This window comes from Schistocerca cancellata, chromosome 2, assembly GCF_023864275.1.
Source record: "Schistocerca cancellata isolate TAMUIC-IGC-003103 chromosome 2, iqSchCanc2.1, whole genome shotgun sequence".
Classification (NCBI taxonomy): domain Eukaryota; kingdom Metazoa; phylum Arthropoda; class Insecta; order Orthoptera; family Acrididae; genus Schistocerca; species Schistocerca cancellata.
The window spans coordinates 456,000,872-456,027,402 of NC_064627.1; the positions used below are offsets into that span (position 1 = coordinate 456,000,872).

At 44.8% G+C, this 26,531-nt stretch overlaps 1 non-coding gene across 1 annotated transcript; it reads left to right on the plus strand.

Moving 5' to 3' along the window:
- Nucleotides 1-23,597: 23,597 nt before the first annotated feature.
- Nucleotides 23,598-23,672, plus strand: Trnat-ugu (transfer RNA threonine (anticodon UGU)). Its single transcript has one exon. It is a non-coding gene; the product is annotated as a tRNA-Thr (tRNA).
- Nucleotides 23,673-26,531: the final 2,859 nt, after the last annotated feature.

A 26,531-nucleotide genomic window follows, 5' to 3' on the forward strand; every position in this document is an offset into this window, starting at 1 on the left:
CTCATCGGAGGTGAGGCAGTGCGGTGCACTCCACGGATCGTTGTTTTGATCCGGTTATAAATACTGAACTCATGTTTCATCGGCGGTGACAAGCAATGCCGCACAGATGGTCCTTCGTCGCTCTTCATGGTTTTCTGACAGGTGACGAGGAACGCAGCTGGCACACTTTTGAGTATCCCAAACAGGGGACGAGTGAGTCAGCACTACAATGAGAGACGTCCAGTTGTGCAGCGAGGTGTTTGTGTTCCGTCGATCATCTCGAATGAGAGTGTCCACACGTTCGAACATTGCAGCAGTCACCGTTGTGTGTGGCCGGCCGACACGCGGGAGATCGGAGAAGTCTCCGTAGACGTTCTGTATGCGCTTATAAATATCACCGATGCTCTGGTTTTCCGCCAAAAGAAACCCTATCACAGCTCTCTGTTTGGAACGAACCTCCGTTGCAGATGTCATTTTTAAGGTTACATAAAGGGCCGCCAACTATCGGAACTTTATGCAAGTATAATGGCTGAATCAAGAATGTTCCACTATGTCCCACAATAAATTTCACATTTTTTCAAAGGAAATTGCTCCAGAAAAATATTTGTTGCATTACTTTTCGAAAGACCCATTGCACAATTTATTACCGCTACGCCCGACAAGTTGTCCAGCCATAGGTGGTATGCTACTTGTGCGAAGCCGGAGCTGGTGGCCAATATGCAACAGTGGTAGATTTGCTACTTGATATGCAGGTCGATGGAGTAGCATTACGTACACTTGAGAATCAAAAGCACTTTCTGGAAGTTTTTCAGGAAAGAAGTATTAGCCAATTCAGTCTGCTCATTACGGGTATGGGGAACTAAGGAAGAGGAAGGAAGATTAGGATTTAATGTCCTGTCGGCATAGAAGTCATTAAGGACGGAGCAAAAACTCAAATTATGGAAATAAATCGGCCGCGCCCTTTCAAAGGAGGCGTCCCAGCATCTACTTGGGGCGTTTTAGGGAAATCATGGAAAACCTGAATCAGGACGGCCAGAACCTGATTTGAACCGTCGTCTTCCTGAATGCAAATCAATGTGCTCTCGCTTGGTGTAACGGTGACTGCTGTTTTGTATCCGTATTTCCTTTCACAGTGGCTCTTTTTCTGTTACCACATATAAAGGACTGTAGAGATGTTGGTACAGATGGCAAGTTGAAAACATTTTGCTATACTGTAGGATATTTCAGGCATTCTGTAGTACTGCCGTGCGGTATGGGAGGATGATGAAAAAGTTCAAAGAAGGTTAGATCAATTTGCATTATCGCGAAGTAGGAGAGAGAGTGTCACGGATACAATATGCGAGTTGGGGAGGCAATGATTAAAATGAAGACTTTTTTTGCGGCAAAATATTTTCACGAAATTTCATTAACCAACTTTCTCTTCCGAGTGCAAAATGTTTTGTAGACACTCAACTACGACCATCGTAATAAAATAAGAGAAAGCAAAGTTTGCAGTGAATGATATAGGTGTTCATTTTTCCAACGAGCTAGAGTGGAACGGTTCAGAAATAGTCTGAAATAGAGTGATGCCACTGTTTAACTGGTAACGACTTGCCCGCTGAAGGGGGCATCGGCCCCACATGACGGTCACGCGCTCGCTCTATACCTGTTCTCTGATCCCGGGATATGCGAATAAACGAAACCGGCCGGTCTCCACTGACATCTTACCTCGAGCCCGCTTTCAGCCTTGCACAAATCCAACGCCTTACTCTCTCTCTCTCTCTCTCTCTCTCTCTCTCTCTCTCTCTCTCTCTTTCTCTCTCTCTCTCTCTCTCCCCCTCTCTCTCTTTTTAATGTTTCCAAAAATGGTTACTTGACACAACTAACATCAAACAGGACGTGGAAAATAATTTGATAATTCAATACAATAGAAGAGGAAGTTGAGGGGTCTGGTGCAGAAACGGCGTAACCCAAAAAAAACATTTTTATATTTTAGTGTTTTTTGTTCATTGCATTGTTTTTCTAGTCTGTCATTTTTGTACTTCTTTCAGGTTCCATCAGGAGTAAAATATTAGTGGCATAACTTGTAGACAACTATTTTGAAATAAATTGAGTGCGAAGTTGATGTAACCCACTATGGATTCACTTAATGAAGAAAATCTGAGTGATTCTGGTTCTGATCAAGAATATGTTCCACGTGTTTCTTCATACGAAGATGTCTCGGATTATGAAACCCCCAAATGGAAGCTTAAAAAGAGAAATGTGAAAAGACAAACCATTGCTGAAACAGCAAGACTACAAGCATCTGCTGTGTCAGCTTCCATAAATGATCCACCAAGTGAAAGACGTAACCTTACTCTCACAGATCCTGGAAATAATGGACAAATGTCAAGTACCTCAACCAAAACAACGCATACTGTCGCTGAAGGAGATGAAATTGCTGATGTGGATGCAAGTGGAAACTTTATTGATGTTGAAAATTACCCTCCTGCCATTAAAGAAAAGGGTAGAAACAGAACAAGGAATCCTGAATTGTGGAAAGGAAATTTAAAGAAGATGGAACGTTTTACTGGCAAGTACAAGAAGTTTAGTTTCTATCATTGCAATTATCCTAAAACTGTGAGGTTAATGTTCCTCAAGAAGACAGATAACGCGATTTTGAAAGGTTCTATCCCCTTGGCAGAGAAGGTGAATTAGCTCAAAAAAGTTTTATCTGTGGATTGGTGCAACAAACAATGAAGAAGCGGTCATATAGTCCAACAGAATCACGTCTTGCATTCACTCGTACACACACCGTAAAGAAAGAGGATGGTACTAATGTTAATGTGTACAGACTTGCTTTCCAAATCACCTTTCAAATTTCGTATCGCGCTGCTACTTTTTACAAACAAAAAAGAGAAGTCCCTTCAAATAATCGCGGTAAACGTGAACCTGCAAACAAAACTTCTGCAGAAGTAAAACATCAAGTTAAAGAACACACAGAATCGTTCCTAAGGTACCAACCAGACTATTCCAGAAAGGACAATCCAAATCGAGAATACCTTAATCCCGAACTGAACATTGCCAAAATGCATCGTTTTTATTTGTATTGCTGTAAAGAACGAGATTATACCCCAGTATAGGAATCTCTTTACCGTCAAGTATTTACTTCAGATTTCAATCTTTCATTGCAGCCACCACATTCTGATACGTGTAAAAGTTGTGAAATTAAGAAAACAGAAATACCAATTTCAACTGATGAAATAGAAAAGAAAATGCTGGAACTGTCACATCAACTACACCTTCGAAGAGCTGAACTGGCGAGGTCCCAAATGAAGGAAGATGTAGAACTGATCAGATCTGATCCTGAGATGTGTGTTACAGCATTTTATTTGCTGAGTTTTCTTTCATTGCCTGAACTCCCAGTTTCTGAGATATAATATCTACGGCAGTTAACCTGTTTCCAAAATCTAGTGAAAGACAAAGCTTCCATGCATTTCTGGACAGAGGCACAAGCACGTAGAGTATTGGAAGAAGTTACTTCATGTATTTTGCATGATGTGAAAAATCTTCCCTTACATGTAAAGAAATTGGTCTGCTATAGTGATACTCGTTGGGGACAAAATCGAAATTTCGGTCTGTCTCTTATGTTGCTGTATATTGTCACGAATCTAGAGATTAGTGTTGAAACAACTGAGCTGAAATTTTTTGTATCAGGACACTGTTTCATATCCTATGGCCAGGATTTCTCGTGTAAAGATAATAGAATGAAAAAAGAAAAATATGTTTTTAATGCTGAAAATCTTATTAGAATTATAGAGGCGGCAAAGAAGAAAGGAAACAAATTTCAAGTCAGTCATCTATAGGAAGACGATTTTAAAAGCATCAAGCCTTTGAAAGAGACAACTGTTAAGAAGAAAATATCTATGGACGGTGACAAAATCAACTGGCTGAAGATACAGTGGCTGAAATTTCACAAGGAAAAAGTCTTGCAATCGATTTCTTTGAAACAATAAGGTCCATGAATAGCAAGAAAACCAGAAAAGGACGTCAAATACATCGACCAGGTTGTGTCACGCTCTTAAAGTTATCTGAGGTGAAAAAACCTACAACACATGCTAAAGCTAAAGATTTAAGGAAGCTGATGAAATACGTTCTTCCTATCCATCACAGCTTTTATGAAGACATTATTAATTCAAAGGCTACACTTCCAGAGTCAATAAAGACATATCTTGGAGTGAAAAAGGCGAAAATAAGTGATAACTTGTTTACTGGGAGAAATGTCGGGACATTTTTGTAATATTCCCTTAAAAAGTTACATTATTTTGAGTACAAATGTCAGTAAAGAAAGAAGTTGTACTTTTCATCCATTGTTTGTAGTAAACTGTGAAATATATGTCGTTTATTTTCTTCAATGCATACTGTTTATTTAATTTAAATAGTGTTATTTTCATCATTTTTCTTAAAACTATGACAATGTAAGTTACTTCATTCTGGCAGTAAATACGTATTTTGCTCGTAGAGAGCAGCAATGACGTATAAAAGCACAAAAATGTAGAATACACCGATAAAGTTTCAAATTTTTTTAAGGTAAAATGGTGTAACCCACAATTTTGACATTGAAACTGCAATTTTTAAGTTCATATAGAAAGTAAATATTTACATTTAATAATATCATTCCAAGTACAAAGAACAATTTTTGTAGCAGTAACAGTTAATTTATACAGTTTCTTTAACTTTCACTCCTTCGTTCTAAAAACAGGAAACTTGTGGGTTACACCATTTCTGCAGCAAACCCTCAGCTAAGACCCATTTCCAAACAGAAATTTATTCTGCATGTCATTAATAGGAAACTACGTACACATGAAATAAATATCACTTCGGAAATCTAGAAGACGACAGCCTTTGTACAAAAAAAAAAAAAAAAAAAAAAAGGGAGACCATAATTTTTCGCTCTTTTCTGGAGAAGAAAATTTATATCTACTGTCAACCAGCAGTATATCATTGATGCGTTCTGGGTGTAATTGGCTGCTATGATTTGTTAATAACATGCCAGCTTTTCTAAAGCGCCATTCAGTAGGCGCACATGTTGTTAGGATATATAAAATAATTGCCGGCCGGAGAGGCCGAGCTGTTCTAGGCACTACTGTCTAGAACCGCGCTACCGCTACGGTCGCAGGTTCGAATCCTGCCTCGGGCATGGATGTGCGTGATGTTCTTAGGTTAGTTAGGTTTAAGTAGTTCTAAGTTCTAGGGGACTTATGACCTCAGATGATAAAGTCCCATAGTGCTTAGAGCAATTTGAACCATTTTGATCCATAATTACAGAATGCATTACGTTGTTTCGAACTGCGTCAGTCTGTTCTTTGATATGTCTACTTCTAGCAGACAAACATGGCATAACATCTCAAATGCCGGCTTCACCCTGATGTGCACCTAGCTATATTCATTCTTGGCGTAGTTTTTTAAAACCCTCGCGACAAACAGAATTTAAAAAATGGTTCAAATAGCTCTGAGCACTATGCGACTTAACTTCTGAGGTCATCAGTCGCCTAGAACTTAGAACTAATTGAACCTCACTAACCTAAGGACATCACACACATCGATGCCCGAGGCAGGATTCGAGCCTGCGACCGTAGCGGTCGCTCGGCTCCAGACTGCAGCGCCTAGAACCGCACGGCCACTCCGGCCGGCCACAGAATTAATAGATGTCATGTCTTCAGAACACAATGCAACAGAATATGCTGTTATACTATTTTACGGTCAATATCCCTTAAGGAGCTGCGTCAATGTGGGATTTCTTACAGCTGTATGTATTTAAATGAACCCTTCCCGACTGCAAACACAACGCAGTTTATGCACGGTACGTATTCAATAGACCTGCTGTTTTCGTCTCCAGCCTACAGAAATGTATTCCACTCATCACTTTTCACACCCTCCCGATTTATCAATGTGTACGCATTGGTATGAGTCTTACTTCTTACTGCACTGGCTTCCTCGCGCTGCATAGTTACAGTCACTCACAAACTACGAATGCGAAGCCTGTACACGGATAAAGACGCTGTTAACGTCTTAGGAGTCAAACGTTATCCAGGATTTGGACACGGCTTCTATACTCGCCTACATTAAATGGTGGCAGCAGCCTATCCAGTCAGGCTGTGCTCTGCTAACCTTGTATTTTGTGTTCGCTTATTAGAGATCAGAGATGAGCTCCGTATACTCTCTGTAAGCTCACCAACGAGTCCTGTGACGTCATCTCAGAACCAGCCGTCTTCTTATGCCCGTAAACTTGACTCGTGGGTCGCCGCCGCAGCCCACTCGTCACCTGAGTCTGTTGTCGGGTACAAGTGCACTCGACTCGCTCAGAAGGGAGAGCTAGTACAGGAGTTCGCAAGTAGAATCACGGAGTCGCGGCATTCCCGCAACATACGCAACCGTTTGGAAAGAAATTTCCATCATTAAACTAAAAATTACTCTTCACTTATTTAACACATCCATGATTTCGGCTTTATAGTCATTTTCGAGCGCAAGTCGAAATGTCACAAAATGCCTGGCCTGCCTGAATGACAGAAGTAGGTTATACTGTACAACAATGTAACGATTGATCGATTAGCACTGCATTTTGTTCTGTTTTTACATACATTTACACAGATAAAACTTTTTTGAAGATTGCTGTAACTTTATTTCAATATTTATTCGGCCAACGGTGTTGGCGCAGTGTTAACACTCGTTCCCGTCAGATCACTGAAGTTAAGCGCTGACGGACTTGGCTAGCACTTGGATGGGTCACGGTCCGAGTCTGTCGAGCGCTGTAGGCTAGCGATGTGCACTCAGCCCTTGTGAAGCCAATTGAGGAGCTACTTAACTGAGAAGTAGAGGTTCCAGCAACGAAAACTGACAACGGCCGGGAGAGCGATGTGCTGACCACGTGCCCGTCCATATCCACCACATCCTGTGACGAGTATCGGTTGGGGGTGACACGGCGGCCGGTCGGTTCTGTTGAGCCTCCGGATGCCTGTTGGGACGGAGTTTGTTTAACACCTATTCAGAGAATGTCTAACAATTATGTTGATGTATACACACTTCCGAGGAGTTACCGAGTCTGTAACGACAGCACCAGAAAACATGACATGAGGATGAAGTGCTGTGTCTAAATGATGATTAATTATTAAAATAAATTACAGGTATGAATAAGCTACACAACTCACTGTTAGCCCATGAACGCAAGTTGCCATAACGAAATGAACACAGAATTTTTTGTCTCAGAAATATAACAGTGATGCTGCACTGTGCCCAGTTTTCGTTTGAAACAGCACGTACGTTTTCTGATGGTGGAGGTTGAATAAACAAGATTACAATCATTTTGCTTGTTTTGGACGAAATTTGTATATTTTCGTCTGAAGCGTGGACTCTAGCGTCAAACTTACTCCATATTTCACTCTTCGTCTGATGGAATACATTTGCAATAGTGTACTTAGCATCAATTAATTTTCGTCTTACACCCTACAAAATCTCACAAGAAAACAGCTTCGTTAAAAGTAATCTGACCCCCACAATCTGGAATTTTGCCCTGTTAGCGCTACTCTACAGTCATGACTAGAGTTCCACTCCTGCATGCTTCAGTACATGTGCGTCAGCAAATGCCCTTTTTCTGTTCAACTCTGCGCAAGTCCATAAATTTTCAACAGCGCTTGTACGCATGCGCATTTTTGCTTGTTTAATTTTTTTTGGAAATGGAGGCCGTCCGTTAAGCGCATTGCTTCTCGTCTTTGGTGGGAATTTATGCTCTTTCCAGCAGGCGACAGGTGGTTGGGGCCCATGTGTGTTTGATTGTGTAGTGCATTGAGTTATGCTATGACACGATTTATGTGCAAAACTTTATTTTGACTCCAAAGAAAGCACGCTTAAAGTTATAGATGATTCCAGACAAAGAAAAGCCGTACGGAATGGCGCTTTCAAAGATTATTTAAATAAAAATTTGAGATACGATATCCTTTGTGCGAAGTATTAGATAAAACGTCTCAGATCGTATTACCGTAAAGAATAAAATTGCATAAGATTCGAAGTACGAAAACAGAGATGAATAAGCCAGAAAATTTAGAAAAGTAAATTTGTAGACCACGGACGAATATTCGTGCTATGGCGGCTTACAGCACAGCAACTGTGGAGCCTTACACCAGAAGAGAAGAAATGTTAGAGTAAGTGTAGGTCCTCAACAAACTACTAAAAATGGAAATAAAGACCACTCATGGCGCCAAAAAACAAATTGGAAAATGCAACCTCCGTTCTAGAGGATTTTGGCGCCTATGAGCCGCGCGGGAATAGCCGAGCAGTCTGTGGCGCTGCAGTCATGGATTGTGCAGCTGGTCCCAGCGGAGGTTCGAGTCCTCCCTCCGGCATGGGTGTGTGTGTTTGTCCTTAGGATAATTTAGGTTAGGGACTGATGACCTTAGCAGTTAAGTCCCATAAGATTTCACACACATTTGAATTTTTCTTTTATTTATTTATTTATTTATTTATTTATTTATTTTTGCGTCTATGTAATTACCCCTGCCCCCATGAACCATGGACCTTGCCGTTGGTGGGGAGGCTTGCGTGCCTCAGCGATACAGATGGCCGTGTCGTAGGTGCAACCACAATGGAGGGGTATCTGTTGAGAGGCCAGACAAACGTGTGGTTCCTGAAGAGGGGCAGCAGCCTTTTCAGTGGTTGCAGGGGCAACAGTCTGGATGATTAACTGATCTGGCCTTGCAACACTAACCAAAACGGCCTTGCTGTGATGGTACTGCGAACGGCTGAAAGCAAGGGGAAACTACAGCCGTAGTTTTTCCCGAGGGCATGCAGCTTTACTGTATGGTTAAATGATGATGGCGTCCTCTTGGGTAAAATATTCCGGAGGTAAAATAGTCCCCCATTCGGATCTCCGGGCGGGGACTACTCGGGAGGACGTCGTTATCAGGAGAAAGAAAACTGGCGTTCTACGGATCGGAGCGTGGAATGTCAGATCCCTTAATCGAGCAGGTAGGCTAGAAAATTTAAAATGGGAAATGGATAGGTTGAAGTTAGATATAGTGGGAATTAGTGAAGTTCGGTGGCAGGAGGAACAAGACTTTTGGTCAGGTGAATACAGGGTTATAAATACAAAATCAAATAGGGGTAATGCAGGAGTAGGTTTAATAATGAATAAAAATATAGGAGTGCGGGTAAGCTACTACAAACAACATAGTGAACGCATTATTGTCGCCAAGATAGACACGAAGCCCATGCCTACTACAGTAGTACAAGTTTATATGCCAACTAGCTCTGCAGATGATGAAGAAATTGATGAAATGTATGATGAGATAAAAGAAATTATTCAGGTAGTGAGGGGAGACGAAAATTTAATAGTCATGGGTGACTGGAATTCGAGAGTAGGGAAAGGGAGAGAAGGAAATATAGTCGGTGAATATGGATTGGGGGAGAGAAATGAAAGAGGAAGCCGTCTGGTAGAATTTTGCACAGAGCATAACTTAATCATAGATAACAGTTGGTTCAAGAATCATAAAAGAAGGTAGTATACATGGAAGAATCAAGCAGATACTAGAAGGTATCAGATAGATTATATAATGGTAAGACAGAGATTTAGGAACCAGGTTTTAAATTGTAAGACATTTATAGGGGCAGATGTGGACTCTGACCACAATCTATTGGTTATGAACTGTAGATTAAAACTGAAGAAACTGAAAAAAGGTGGGAATTTAAGGAGATGGGACCTGGATAAACTGACTAAACCAAAGGTTGTACAGAGTTTCAGGGAGAGTATATGGGAACAATTGACAGGAATGGGGGAAAGAAATACAGTAGAAGAAGAATGGGTAGTTCTGAGGGATGAAATAGTGAAGGCAGCAGAGGATCAAGTAGGTAAAAAGACGAGGGCTAGTAGAAATCCTTGGGTAGCAGAAGAAATATTGAATTTAATTGATGAAAGGAGAAAATATAAAAACGCAGTAAATGAAGCAGGCAAAATGGAATACAAACGTCTCAAAAATGAGATCGACAGGAAGTGCAAAATGGCTAAGCAGGCATGGCTAGAGGACAAATGTGAGGATGTAGAGGCTTATCTCACTAGGGGTAAGATAGATACTGCGTACAGGAAAACTGAAGAGACCTTTGGAGATAAGAGAACCACTTGCATGAACATCAAGAGCTCAGATGGAAACCAAGTTCTAAGCAAAGAAGGGAAAGCAGAAAGGTGGAAGGAGTATATAGAAGATATATACAAGGGCGATGTACTTGAGGACAATATTATGGAAATGGAAAAGGATGTAGATGAAGATGAAATGGGAGATACGATACTGCGTGAAGAGTTTGACAGAGCACTGAAAGACCTGAGTCGAAACAAGGCTCCGGGAGTAGACAACATTCCATTGGAACTACTGACGGCCTTGGGAGAGCCAGTCCTGACAAAACTTTACCATCTGGTGAGCAAGATGTATGAGACAGGTGAAATACCCTCAGACTTCAAGAAGAATATAATAATTCCAATCCCAAAGAAAGCAGGTGTTGACAGATGTGAAAATTACCAAACTATCAGTTTAATAAGTCACAGCTGCAAAATACTAACGGGAATCTTTACAGACGAATGGAAAAACTGGTAGAAGCCGACCTCGGGAAAGATCAGTTTGGAACACGTGAGGCAATACTGACCCTACGACTTATCTTAGAAAATAGATTAAGGAATGGCAAACCTACATTTCTAGCATTTGTAAACTTAGAGAAAGCTTTTGACAAAGTTGACTGGAATACTCTCTTTCAAATTCTAAAGGTGGCAGGGGTAAAATACAGGGAGCGAAAGGCTATTTACAATTTGTACAGAAACCAGATGGCAGTTATAAGAGTCGAGGGGCATGAAAGGGAAGTAGTGGTTGGGAAGGGAGTGAGACAGGGTTGTAGCCTCTCCCCGATGTTATTCAATCTGTATATTGAGCAAGCAGTGAAGGAAACAAAAGAAAAATTCGGAGTAGGTATTAAAGTCCATGGAGAAGAAATAAAAACGGTGAGGTTCACCGATGACATTGTAATTCTGTCAGAGACAGCAAAGGACTTGGAAGAGCAGTTGAACGGAATGGACAGTGTCTTGAAAGGAGGATATAAGATGAACATCAACAAAAGCAAATCGAGGTTAACGGAATGTAGTCGAATTAAGTCGGGTGATGCTGAGGGATTTAGATTAGGAAATGAGACACTTAAAGTAGTAAAGGAGTTTTGCTATTTGGGGAGCAAAATAACTGATAAAATGTAGACTGGCAATGGCAAGGAAAGCGTTTCTGAAGAAGAGAAATTTGTTAACATCGAGTATAGATTTAAGTGTTACGAAGTCTTTTCTGAAAGTATTTGTATGGAGTGTAGCCATGTATGGAAGTGAAACATGGACGATAAATAGTTTGGACAAGAAGAGAATAGAAGCTTTCGAAATGTGGTGCTACAGAAGAATGCTGAAGATTAGATGGGTAGATCACGTAACTAGTGAGGAGGTATTGAATAGAATTGGGGAGAAGAGGAGTTTGTGGTACAACTTGACAAGAAGAAGGGACCAATTGGTAGGACATGTTCTGAGGCATCAAGGGATCACAAATTTACCATTGGAGGGCAGTGTGGAGGGTAAAAATCGTAGAGGGAGACCAAGAGAAGAATACACTAAGCAGATTCAGAGGGATGTAGGTTGCAGTAAGTACTGGGAGATGATGAAGCTTGCACGGGATAGAGTAGCAGGGAGATCTGCATCAAACCAGTCTCAGGGCTGAAGACAACAACAACAACAACAACATGTAATTCCCAAATTTGTCGAGTCCAATGTTGTTTACCTACGTATAATATTTATTGATTTAACTTGAGTAAATAAGTTTTTTGTAAAGTAAAACACAAATTCCGCATTGAACGTTAATTAACATTCACATAAAGACTAGGAACCTCCCTTAAGTATTCCACAGTTTAGGAATCATCACTGAAATGCTTTGTTTTGAAATGTGAAATAAATAGTTCAAACTGATATATTAGTCGACAGTTACTAGCTAGCAGTTTCCCAAGCACAAAATCTAAAATCCAGCTGTGACCTGCAATTTTAAAACAAAAGACTGTCAACATTTCGTATTTCTAGAACCCCTGTTTTTACCTACAGTCGCTTTTGCATTTTCTTTTTCTGTCACCTTTTCATCAAAATAAATGCAGCATTAGCTCCCAATCAAAGAAGGGGGACCATAGCAGACTCTCGCGCAGTGAGAACGCCCATGCGTACATGCGTTCTTCCCATAAATGCTTCTGCATGCTCTTTTCTTCCCATGCGTCTGCGACTGCGCAAGAGGAGAGAGGCATCGTACGGACATATTTTAAAAGAGAGCGACCGCAGCGCTACGGTTCAAGTCTCGTTGCACTCGCGGAGCTACAGCGGGAACGAAGGAAGGTAACAGCGGCGAAGTATGCGACCAGAGCATTAGTAGACTCGTGCTCGCTCTGTTTCTGGTCTCAATAGCTTACTAGGTCACGCATGACTCTAGTCTGAAAGTTGTTCTGCGAGCCCTCTGCCACGCACTTCAGTGCGAGTTGCAATGTAAGCATGTAGTTTGACGAACGACAGTTCACTTACTGAATGGTGCTACGCTAAGTGTCAGCAGCTTGTGGTCTCGCGATCGCGTTTTCGCTTCCCGAGCACGGGGTCCCGGGTTCGATTCCCGGCTGCGTCAGGGATTTTAACCTGCCTCGAAATGACTGGGTGTTTGTGTTGTCCTCATCATTTCATCATCACCATTCATGAGAGTGAAGAGACTGGACTGAGCAAAGGTTGGGAATTTGTACGGGCGGTGATAACCGCATAGCTGAGCGCCCCACAAATCGAACATCATCATCGTCATGAGAGACAACGTAATGCAGCTGGAGCAGCAAGCGGCGCCACAACGCGGAGAGGCTGCGTGTTTGGCGGACGTTGGGAAGGGAAATTAGCAGGTCGTCCCTTCCGCTGACTGCGGCGGCCGCGAGCGCAGACAATTTCCGCCCTGCGGGCGTCCTGGAGCACAGCATGATCCGGCTCCAGAGTAGGACACTTTGCAAAAGGGGCTACCGAAGGCCACATGTTAACGAGAAAGCAGCCACTCTAGAGCCAGACCCCGTAACACTTTTCGCATCCTGGTTAACACATATTAGAAGAAAATGAGCACCTAAAAAGAGGAGTTATAAGAAAGAGGACCGCACCTACTCGTCATCACCAGTTTCGTCCAAGTTCATGGTATATGTAGTGCTTGGTGAGAAATGATAATGACAGATGTGGGAGTTCCAGATGACCAAGCATTTAGAAAAAGAAAACAGCATTTCTGGTGCGGAACAGGTGAGACAAGAGCCATATGTGTTGGTGTAGTTTCCAGGCCGCGGTTGGCACCACAGCCGAAGGAGTACAAAATGGCAATCAGGTGGTCGTGGGATCGAGTCCGTATGCAGAAACTGTTTTTTATTTTAAATTTTTACGTTAGTTACAAGCAATCCTCCCCATCGCACACCTTCAGATTTTATGTTAAGATGGCCCAGTGGATAGTCCGTCAAAAACTGAATTCAGAACAAGCATGACAACAGGAAGGGCAACGGCCTTGCTGCAGTGGATTCAAAAATGGCTATGAGCACTATGGGACTTAACTTCTGAGGTCATCAGTCCCCTAGAACTTAGAACTACTTAAACCTAACTAACCTAAGGACATCACACACATCCACGCCCCAGGCAGGATTCGAACCTGCGACCGTAGCGGTCGCGCGGTTCCAGACTGATGCGCCTAGAACCGCTCGGGCAGCGGATTCACCGGTTCCCGTGAGATCACCGAAGTTAGGCGCTATCGGGCGTGGCCGGTGCTTGGATAGGTGACCATCCAGGCCACCATGCGCTGTTGCCATTTTTCGGGGTGCACTCAGCCTCATGATGCCAACTGAAGAGCTACTCGACCGAATAGTAGCGGCTCCGGTCAAAAAAACCACCATAACGACCGGGAGAACGCTATGCTGACTACACGCCCCTCCTAACCGCATCCTCCACTGAGGATGACACGGCGGTCGGATGGTCCCGATGGGCCACTTGAGGTCTGAAGATGGAGTGCACTAAAACAGGAAAAGGTATAGTTAACTATCAAAAAAAGCAAAATAGAAACAGTGAACGGTCCAAGCTTAACAAGTGTAACATTGAGCAGCGTGTAAGAGTCATGGCGTCGTGATTAAGTGGTTACGGTGTTGGACTGCGAATCGGGCGGTCTTCATTGTGAACCCCATAATACCATTCATTTTTATGTTTTTTCACAATATTATGAACTGTCCGTCTGGTCATTGAAAAGTCTGGTATCTTTCTGTAGTGTTGGCAGTTGTCATCTATATATTGGTTATACAATGTTTTGTGGTAAGAATACATTATCGTCGCAATTTCAGGTGGAGGATTCCGTTGACCTGTCGTCATATCATCAAAGGTTTGCGGTTCCCATTCGAAAGCCACTTCCTTTCGCCTGCTAATAGAGTAGTTGTGCAGAATCAACTTTCATTATAGGACCCTTCATTACACTTCGCTGTTGCAAACGGACGTTACACCACGAGAGAGACACAAATTTGAATGAAGAGAACAGCGAAGAAAAAAAAAAGCACCAAGGAGCTTGGCAGTCCATACCAACCGTGATCGATTAAAAAAGGATCCTTCCCGGCGTCAAAGGGAGGGGAGGGGGCAAAGTGGGCAGGGGTCGCAACCCGAGGCCAGGCCACCATGTCCCGTTCCCAAGCTCCAGCAACCAAGGAAAGCGTAGTGAACATGGAATACTTAACCACGAGGCCGCTGTTTCCCTTCTGTGCTCGATGTTGCACTTATTGATCTCAGACCGTTCAGTGTTTCTATTTCGTTTTTTTTTCACAGTACAGTACACCTTCCTCCTGTTTTATGCTTGATCTGTGTTTAGTTTTAAATGGGCTGTCCGCCGGACACTTTTACCTCTAAAGCTGAGGGGATGTTGTGCGGAGTTTCCCTTGTTAGACTGCAAGTAGAGCTACATAAAGGTCAGTTTATTGTATTTATTCATATTTTCGTAAAAGTCATGAAAAGGATTATACTTACAACGTGCACGAGGTCTCTGCAAATAAAATTCCAAGAAGTTATGACAGTTAAAGTGAAGAGGTAAAATGGAGACATTTATAAGATGTGCGAGAGGTCGGGAAAATTACTGGTTCCACTGTTTTTACGATGAATGTTACCGCAGCACGTGTAAATCAACTGTAGAATAACAACAGAATCTAATTTTATATACGAAGTTCTCGTGTAAGCCTTACTGTCACTTCCTCGAAATTTATGCTTAATCCCAAGTTTTGCTTTGCTTTCCTTACATACCTTTTACGAAAATAGTTATGAATACAATATACTGAAAATTATTTTGGTTTTTTCACAGTGTAAGTAACCTGAAAACTGAAAGTAGGGGCTCGGCTCCACAATAGTTCGTTTACTGTTCTGTACTAAGTCAGCAGAGTCAACCGCTGTCTGGAACTTATATGGCTCATGTCTGCCCTGACCTGGCCGTGCGGTTCTAGGCGCTAGAGTCTGGAGCCGAGCGACCGCTACGGTCGCAGGTTCGAATCCTGCCTCGGGCATGGATGTGTGTGATGTTCTTAGGTTAGTTAGGTTTAATTAGTTCTAAGTTCTAGGCGACTGATGACCTCTGAAGTTAAGTCGCATAGTGCTCAGAGCCATTTTGAACCATTTCTCCCCTGACCCGCCCTAAATATGCTACTTTTTGTAAACGCTTGGCCACGTGGACCACCCACTTCTGTCGTTTTCATTTCTGGCCAAGCCAGAACAATGAACTTGAATCAAATTGGTGGTAACGAGTAGCTCGGTCCTCTTATAAGTGAAAACACGTGTAAGAACCACTGGTCACATGGTCGATTTCAGTTTGGGTAAGACCTAAGCAGGGAACGATCCAAAAATTTCATTTTGACTTTCCGCAGGAAAGATTTACTACTCGCAAACGCGAAGCAAGTTATTAAATTTGAGAAATTTTTTTTTTTTTATTGGAAGTTACCAGTGGCAGTCTACAACACGTTAAAAAAGTAAGTCTTTCTGAACAGGGCCCCCGCAGTTAATGAGTGGTATGCGTCCCGCACTACCTTAACCCTCCACTGTAATTGAGAGAATAACTGTTTCCTTGTAGAAGTGTCATTGCGTGACGCATGCGCAGAGCGCACTGTTCCTTTAAGGGCGTGCAAGCCCGCTAAGGACAACAGCTTAATCTTGCCCGGCTCTAGTCCCGGCAGAGACCCCAGTAATTGGTTACCTGCCAGCCAAGGACCGCAGCCTGTGCTCGTCTCTCTGGCCGCCACAAATCCGATAATCAAGTTAGCAGTCGGCGACACGGTCATACGCCCCACTGCCGCCGCCGCCGCTGCCCCTGTCCGGGCCGTAGCCTAAGCGCCGGGCAGCGGTTGTGGGAGGGCGGAGAGCTCGCGGTTAAGCCAACCTCCGGGACAAGCCGCTAACTCACTGCTGCACACTCTCTCCGGAGCCGCACTGCAGTGGCATCTAACCCCAGGCGATATTACCACCGCATTCTAGCACCGAACGAGGTGCCGCAGCGGTTAACACACTGGACTCTCATTCCGGAGGACGACGCTTCAAACCTGCGTCCGGCCATCCGGACTTACAAGGGGAGGCCACGACGCTTGGAACGCGGATTTACTTCAGACTTCGTACACTCGTAGTACTCCATTAGGACAACAAAATGTGTAAGCAGTACCGCGTACTTCTCAAGCGTTACTGAGAAAATCGCAAGATAATTTCGGTCGTCAAATACAGGGTGTTACAAAAAGGTACGGCCAAACTTTCAGGAAACATTCCTCACACACAAATAAAGAAAAGATGTTATGTGGACACGTGCCCGCAAACGCTTAATTTCCATGTTAGAGCTCATTTTAGTTTCGTCACTATGTACTGTACTTCCTCAATTCACCGCCAGTTGGCCCAATTGAAGGAAGGTAATGTTGACTTCGGTGCTTGTGTTGACATGCGACTCATTGCTCTACAGTACTAGCATCAAGCACATCAGTACGTAGCACCAACAGGTTAGTGTTAATCACGAACGTGGTTTTGCAGTCAGTGCAATGTTTACAAATGCGGAGTTGGCAGATGCCCATTTGATGTATGGATTAGCACGGGGCAATAGCCGTGGCGCGGTACGTTTGTATCGAGACAGATTTCCAGAACGAAGGTGTCCCGACAGGAAGACGTTCGAAGCGATTGATCGGCGTCTTAGGGAGCATGGGACATTCATGCCTATGACTCGCGACTGGGGAAGACCTAGAACGACGAGGACACCTGCAATGGACGAGGCAATTCTTCGTGCAGAATGAAATTTTCACTCTACAGCGGAGTGTGCGCTGATATGAAACTTCCTGGCAGATTAAAACTGTGTGCCGGACCGAGACTCGAACTCGGGAGACAAAGGTACCGAGTTCGAGTCTCGGTCTGGCACACAGTTTTAATCTGCCAGGAAGTTTAATTCTTCGTGCAGTTGACGATAACCCTAATGTCAGTGTCAGAGAAGTTGCTGTTGTACAAAGTAACGTTGATCACGCCACTGTATGGAGAGTGCTACGGGAGAACCAGTTGTTTCCGTACCATGTACAGCGTGTGCAGGCACTATCATCAGCTGATTGGCCTCCACGGGTACACTTCTGCGAATGGTTCATCCAACAATGTGTCAATCCTCATTTCAGTGCAAATGTTCTCTTTACGGATGAGGCTTTATTCCAACTTGATCAAATTGTAAATTTTCACAATCAACATGTGTGGGCTGACGAGAATCCGCACGCAACTGTGCAATCACGTCATCAATACAGATTTTCTGTGAACGTTTGGGCAGGCATTGTTGGTGATGTCTTTATTGGGCCCCATGTTCTTCCATCTACGCTCATTGGAGCACGTTATCATGATTTCACACGGGATGCTCTACCTGTGCTGCTGGAACATGTGCCTTTACAAGTACGACACAACATGTGGTTCATGCACGATGGAGCTCCTGCACATTTCAGTCGAAGTGTTCGTACGCTTCTCAACAACAGATTCGGTGACCGATGGATTGGTAGAGGCGGGCCAATTCCATGGCCTCCACGCTCTCCTGACCTCAACCCTCTTGACTTTTATTTATGGGGGCATTTGAAAGCTCTTGTCTACGCAACCCCGGTACCAAATGTAGAGACTCTTCGTGCTCGTATTGTGGACGGCTGTGATACAATACGCCATTCTCCAGGGCTGCATCAGCGCATCAGGGATTCCATGCGACAGAGGGTGGATGCATGCATCCTCGCTAACGGAGGACATTTTGAACATTTCCTGTAACAAAGTGTTTGAAGTCACGCTGGTACGTTCTGTTGCTGTGTGTTTCCATTCCATGATTAATGTGATTTGAAGAGAAGTAATAAAATGAGCTCTAACATGGAAAGTAAGTGTTTCAGGATACATGTCCACATAACATCTTTCTTTCTTTGTGTGTGAGGAATATTTCCTGAAAGTTTGGCCGTACCTTTTTGTAACACCCTGTATATACCTGCGCGTGGCCATTTTTACCATGAAGCTGCGGCAGCCGAGTGGTTAGTGTTCAAGCCCTGTAATTGCTGTATCGAGTCCCGATCGTCAGTTTTTTTCTTTTTATTTTCAACACAGTCATTTTCTTTACTATTTATATTACAATTGACATAATGGGGCTGGCCCGAGTGGCCAAGCGGTTCTAGGCGCTACAGTCTGGAACCGCGCGACCGCTACGGTCGCAGGTTCGAATCCTGCCTCGGGCATGGATGTGTGTGATGTCCCTAGGTTAGTTAGGTTTAAGTAGTTCTAAGTTCTAGGGGACTAATGACCTCAGAAGTTAAGTCCCATAGTGCTCAGAATCATTTGAACCATTTTTGATATAATGGGAAAAATACGGGCAATCGGATGAACTTTTATTAAATTTGCAGTGTTATTTAGCTGTCTACAAATTTTTACTATCACAAATAATATAATATTCATAACTGTCGACTAGTAAACGACCAAACGCATAAAGTGATACTGAAAATGTATGTTTGTCCGTGATTTGAGAAATCTCTTATACCTGGAAGGAGCCCGAAACTGCTTGTTACCTGCAACTTTTGACCGGCACACACGGCTTTCGAAAGATGTACAATAAATCGTCGCTTTCGACATTACGAGTACAAGTTGCAGGATGGTATTTTTCGTCAAAATTTGGAAAACATAAAGTTATGAATATTATATTATTTGTGATAGTAAAAATTTGTAGACTGCCAAATATCATTGTAAATTTAATAAACGTTCATCCTATTACACATATTTTCCCCATTATTTCAATTGTAGTATAAATAGTAAAGGAAATGACTGTGTTCAAAATAAAAAGAAGAAAACTGACGATCGGGACTCGATCCAGCGACACAGGGGCTTGAACGCTAACCACTCGGCTGCCGCAGCTTCTTGATAAAAATGGCCACGCGCAAGTATATATTTGACGACCAGAATTATCTTGCGATTTTCTCAATAACGATTGAGAAGTACACGCTACTGCTTACACACTTTCTTTTCCTAATGGAGTACTACGAGTGTACGAAGTTTGAACTAAATACGCGTTCCAAATGTCGTGGCCTCCCTATGTTACGTTTTCCATGAAATCCCTAAATCGCTCCAGGTAAATGCTGAGATGGTTCCTTTGAAAAGGGCACGGCCGATTTCCTTCCCCATCCTTAACACAATCCGAACTTGCTCTCTGTCTCTAATGACCTCGATGTCGATGGGACGTTAAACCTAGTCACCCTTCTTTATCAAATTCTAGCGCTGCTGTCCCCCCTGCAGCGATGTATCAGCAGCACATGGCTTTAAGAAATGTTGTTTCTTCTGTAATGGGCACTTTTTTTAAGAGCCGTGACCGATTAATAGCGGCATTGTTCTGCGTCCATACGAGCTATATCCATACCCCACAAGTGCCGTTACGGAGTGAGGTGGAGGACACTGATGTTACTATAATTTTCTCCTTTCCTGTTCCATTACTGTACGGTGAATGGGAAGATAGATTGTCGGCAAGCCTCCATAAGAGTTGTCGTCGTGGTAATTTCGCGATTTCCATATGAATAGAAGTAGTGTGTCGTCCGACTCTTTCTGGAATTTTAACAAAGAACATATTTTTTTACTAACAACTCCTCTTTCGAAGCGTCTGCCGCTGGACTTGTTCAGCATCTCTGTGAAGCTTCCTCACCGACTAAACGGTCCTGTGATGGAACGCACTGCTCTTCGTTGGATCTTTTCTATCTCTTGTTTTAACACTTTCCTCCCCAAACTATGAAAAACAGTATCAAAGAATTTAATAATTGCAGAGAATATTACCAAAGGAACTAACAACAGAGAAGTGTATTGTAATATAAACATTTTTAACGTAATTGTTTTAATTCATATACAAAACAAAACCGGGATTTCTGAGTCTCGTCAAAATATACAGACAAAAAAAAAAAAAGTAGTACCACGGAGGAATTATCCAAATGGGACGGATATCGGTAGATGTGGTCTACACGTACACATTAGCAAATCGTTCCAATTTAGGAAAACTTTGACGATTTTCTTTTCAAGAGAAGGAGCTTCACAAGTAGAATAAATCAATAACTCGTTGGTGCACCTCTAGTCTTTGTGCTGTCCGGAGTGACTCTGGTCATCGGGTCTCAGTTCGAAGCACGACTCATCACTGAAGACAATTCTGCTACAGGCGACGTGATTCCAAGACGTCTCTGGAGACTCTCCGGACAGCGATGGATATCAACCTGTCGCCCGCCGTAAGGTCCGACACCCGGGAGCGGTGGTGTGGGGTGCCTTTTCTTCTCACAGCAGGATCCCTTGGTCGTCATCCGCGGCACCCTTGTGGCACAACAGTACGTCGACGATATTGAACCCCCCGTTTTGTTGCCCTTCGTGGTAAGATAATGCCAGACCGCGTATAGCGAGTGTCTACTGCTCGTCCTCGCCAAAGCCTGCCTTGGCCAGCAGGTTGGCTGGATCCGTCCCCAGTTGAGAAGGTCTGGAGCATTATGGGCAGAGCCCTCCAGTCAGCTCGGGATTTTGACGATCTGACGGGACAAGTGGACAGATTTTAGCACGATATCCCTTTGTAGGACATCCAGCAACTCCGTCAAACATGCCAAGCGGTATAACTGCTTACATTTGTACTGCTGCATTTGTGAAGCTCTTTAGTTCGAATAAATCATCTAGTTATTTTTTTTAATGGTAATTATTTGTTTGTCTGTACACGTACATCACATCGTCTACCGATTCCCTCCCATTCAGATAATTCCTTCGCAGTGTGACAGGTTTTTTTTTGTCAAGAGTATATTCATCGTACACTCCTGGAAATGGAAAAAAGAACACATTGACACCGGTGTGTCAGACCCACCATACTTGCTCCGGACACTGCGAGAGGGCTGTACAAGCAATGATCACACGCACGGCACAGCGGACACACCAGGAACCGCGGGTGTTGGCCGTCGAATGGCGCTAGCTGCGCAGCATTTGTGCACCGCCGCCGTCAGTGTCAGCCAGTTTGCCGTGGCATACGGAGCTCCATCGCAGTCTTTAACACTGGTAGCATGCCGCGACAGCGTGGACGTGAACCGTATGTGCAGTTGACGGACTTTGAGCGAGGGCGTATAGTGGGCATGCGGGAGGCCGGGTGGACGTACCACCAAATTGCTCAACACGTGGGGCGTGAGGTCTCCACAGTACATCGATGTTGTCGCCAGTGGTCGGCGGAAGGTGCACGTGCCCGTCGACCTGGGACCGGACCGCAGCGACGCACGGATGCACGCCAAGACCGTAGGATCCTACGCAGTGTCGTAGGGGACCGCACCGCCACTTCCCAGCAAATTAGGGACACTGTTGCTCCTGGGGTATCGGCGAGGACCATTCGCAACCGTCTCCATGAAGCTGGGCTACGGTCCCGCACACCGTTAGGCCGTCTTCCGCTCACGCCCCAACATCGTGCAGCCCGCCTCCAGTGGTGTCGCGACAGGCGTGAATGGAGGGACGAATGGAGACGTGTCGTCTTCAGCGATGAGAGTCGCTTCTGCCTTGGTGCCAATGATGGTCGTATGCGTGTTTGGCGCCGTGCAGGTTAGCGCCACAATCAGGACTCCATACGACCGAGGCACACAGGGCCAACACCCGGCATCATGGTGTGGGGAGCGATCTCCTACACTGGCCGTACACCACTGGTGATCGTCGAGGGGACACTGAATAGTGCACGGTACATCCAACCCGTTTCGAACTCATCGTTCTACCATTCCTAGACCGGCAAGGGAACTTGCTGTTCCAACAGGACAATGCACGTCCGCATGTATCCCGTGCCACCCAACGTGCTCTAGAAGGTGTAATTCAACTACCCTGGCCAGCAAGATCTCCGAATCTGTCCCCCATTGAGCATGTTTGGGACTGGATGAAGCGTCGTCTCACTCGGTCTGCACGTCCAGCACGAACGCTGGTCCAACCGAGGCGCCAGGTGGAAATGGCATGGCAAGCCGTTCCACAGGACTACATCCAGCATCTCTACGATCGTCTCCATGGGAGAATAGCAGCCTGCATTGCTGCGAAAGGTGGATATACACTGTACTAGTGCCGACATTGTGCATGCTCTGTTGCCTGTGCCTATGTGCCTGTGGTTCTGTCAGTGTGATCATGTGATGTATCTGACCCCAGGAATGTGTCAATAAAGTTTCCCCTTCCTGGGACAATGAATTCACGGTGTTCTTATTTCAATTTCCAGGAGTGTATTTGATCTGGTTATTTATTTATTGCACTAGTTATATCACTTCACATTAACTAAAACAATACGAAATCAGATTATGAACATCAAGATGCTCGCTGCAACGTCCTTTCAAGTCGTCAGGGCAGGTACTTTCTTATGACGAAACGAATAACACAGCGGTACGACAGTCAGTCGATGTTTTCTCTTCTCGGCTTGTAGAGATAACTGCACTATCACACCCAAAGAGTTTTCTGTGCTACAAAAGAGATAAGATGTCCGACAGTATGAATCCCGCTCTATGCTATTTTATCACTCTAGAAAGTGACGGGATTTTCAAGTCCCATTAGGTAGGGAAAGGTTAATCCTACTTGGTAAGGATACCAGCTTGACGAACAATAATTGTGTCTCAGTCGAATGAGCATTTTGTGAGCCACTTCTTTCTTGGATGAATTACACTTCCTTCTACCAAGGAGTCTCTGCCTGTCGGTCACTTTTCCTACAACTAATTTTATATGGTCATTCTACATTAGGTCGTACCGAATAGTCACTCCTATCTATTATGCTGTTACCAACGACTTATCGTCTACACCATAATCGAAAAGTAGTGGATATGAACCCCTATTTATGCGCAGTCTCCTTAGGAGAGCGTGTAAGATATTTTAGAACAAATTATTCTTAAGTACTGGTCGGCTGGCCAATACACTTACCTGGTTAGTCCGTACGAAGAAGGTAGGGACTTACATGATGGGCAAACATCTATTAGGCGCACTACGAATGTAGTGGTGTGGACATGTTGGGAATGTGGATCTCACGGGGAGCGTGCAAGGGATAAGTCCCTGCAGACGCACTATCCTCTGTGCCCGCGGCGGCTCAGATGGATAGAGCGTCTGCCATGTAAGCAGGAGATCCCGGGTTCGAGTCCCGGTCGGGGCAAACATTTTCAACGTGTCCCCAATGAAGTACATCAACGCCTGTTTGCAGCTAGGGTGTCCATTTAATTATCATTTCATTTCTAGCAAAGCTGCATGGTCATCCACGGTAACTGTTCTTTCAGGAACAGATACTACCGTCATATATAAGTACACTCCTGGAAATTGAAATAAGAACACCGTGAATTCATTGTCCCAGGAAGGGGAAACTTTATTGACACATTCCTGGGGTCAGATACATCACATGATCACACTGACAGAACCACAGGCACATAGACACAGGCAACAGAGCATGCACAATGTCGGCACTAGTACAGTGTATATCCACCTTTCGCAGCAATGCAGGCTGCTATTCTCCCATGGAGACGATCGTAGAGATGCTGGATGTAGTCCTGTGGAACGGCTTGCCATGCCATTTCCACCTGGCGCCTCAGTTGGACCAGCGTTCGTGCTGGACGTGCAGACCGCGTGAGACGACGCTTCATCCAGTCCCAAACATGCTCAATGGGGGACAGATCCGGAGATCTTGCTGGCCAGGGTAGTTGACTTACACCTTCTAGAGCACGTTGGGTGGCACGGGATACATGCGGACGTGCATTGTCCTGTTGGAACAGCAAGTTCCCTTGCCGGTCTAGGAATGGTAGAACGATGGGTTCGATGACGGTTTGGATGTACCGTGCACTATTCAGTGTCCCCTCGACGATCACCAGTGGTATACGGCCAGTGTAGGAGATCGCTCCCCACACCATGATGCCGGGTGTTGGCCCTGTGTGCCTCGGTCGTATGCAGTCCTGATTGTGGCGCTCACCTGCACGGCGCCAAACACGCATACGACCATCATTGGCACCAAGGCAGAAGCGACTCTCATCGCTGAAGACGACACGTCTCCATTCGTCCCTCCACTCACGCCTGTCGCGACACCACTGGAGGCGGGCTGCACGATGTTGGGGCGTGAGCGGAAGACGGCCTAACGGTGTGCGGGACCGTAGCCCAGCTTCATGGAGACGGTTGCGAATGGTCCTCGCCGATACCCCAGGAGCAACAGTGTCCCTAATTTGCTGGGAAGTGGCGGTGCGGTCCCCTACGGCACTGCGTAGGATCCTACGGTCTTGGCGTGCATCCGTGCGTCGCTGCGGTCCGGTCCCAGGTCGACGGGCACGTGCACCTTCCGCCGACCACTGGCGACAACATCGATGTACTGTGGAGACCTCACGCCCCACGTGTTGAGCAATTCGGCGGTACGTCCACCCGGCCTCCCGCATGCCCACTATACGCCCTCGCTCAAAGTCCGTCAACTGCACATACGGTTCACGTCCACGCTGTCGCGGCATGCTACCAGTGTTAAAGACTGCGATGGAGCTCCGTATGCCACGGCAAACTGGCTGACACTGACGGCGGCGGTGCACAAATGCTGCGCAGCTAGCGCCATTCGACGGCCAACACCCGCGGTTCCTGGTGTGTCCGCTGTGCCGTGCGTGTGATCATTGCTTGTACAGCCCTCTCGCAGTGTCCGGAGCAAGTATGGTGGGTCTGACACACCGGTGTCAATGTGTTCTTTTTTCCATTTCCAGGAGTGTATTTCTGGAAACTACGACCCATTAAGGAAGATATCATCTACATAAAAATTTTCGTGAATAACAGACAGTTGACTAGAGTAGCCGTTAAAGGCGGGACTCAGCGGTGTGCACTGAGATGACGAATGTGATGGGATACCTCCTAATATCGTGTCGGACCTCACTCATTCTGCCCGGCATAGCTCAGCAACTCGACGAGGCATGGGCTCAACAAGTCGTTGGAAGTCCCCTGCATAAGTACTGAGCGATGCTATCTCTATAGTTGTCCGTAATTGCCATCGGGGTGGCCAAATCATTTACTCGAGTTGGCCAGAATGTTCTTCAAACCAATCTCGAACGACTGTGGCCTTGTGACATGACGCATTGTCATGGGAACATGAAGTCCTCGAATGGCTGTGAATGGTCTCCAGACAACCGAACAAAGTCACCAAGTAGCCGAGCAGAATCATTTCCAGTCAATGATCAGTTCACTTGTATCAAAGGACCCACTCCATTCCATGTAAATACAGCCCACGCCATTACGCAGCCATTACCAGCTTGCATAGTGCCTTGTTGACAACTTAGGTACATGGTTTCGTAGGATCTGAGCTGTACTTGAACCCTCCCATCAGCTACGCCAACCGAAATCGGGACTCATCTGACCTGGCCACGATTTTCCAGTCGTCTAGGGTCCAATCAATATGGTCACCAGCCCAGGAGAGGGGCTGCAGGTGATTTCGTGCTGTTAGGAAAGGCACTCGTGTTGGTCGTCTGCTGCCGGAGCCCATTAACGCAGAATTTCGCCGAACTGTCCTAAAGGATACACTCGTCGTGCGTTCCATATTGTTTTATACGGTTATCTGACGCAGTGTTGCTTCTCTGTTAGCACTGAAAACTCTGCGCAAATGCCAATGCTCTCGGTCGTTAAGTGAAGCCCGTCGGCCACTGCGTTGTCCATGGTGAGAGGCAATGCCTGAAATTTGACATTCTCGGCACACTCTTGACGCTGTGGAATATTGAATTTCCTAACGATTTCCGAAATGGAATGTCCCATGTGTATAGCTGCAACTACCACTCCGAGTTCAGAGTTTGGTGATTCCTGTCGTACGACCATGGTCACGTCGGAGACTTCTTTTTCACTTTAATCACCTTAGTACAAATATCAGATTCGCCAATGCACTGGCCTTTTGTACCTTGTGTACGTGATACTACCGCAATCTGTTTGTGTGCCCATCGCTATCCCATGGCTTTAGCCACATCAGGGTAAAGACTGACGAATGTGGCGTGTAGAATTATTGTGGGAAAAGGCA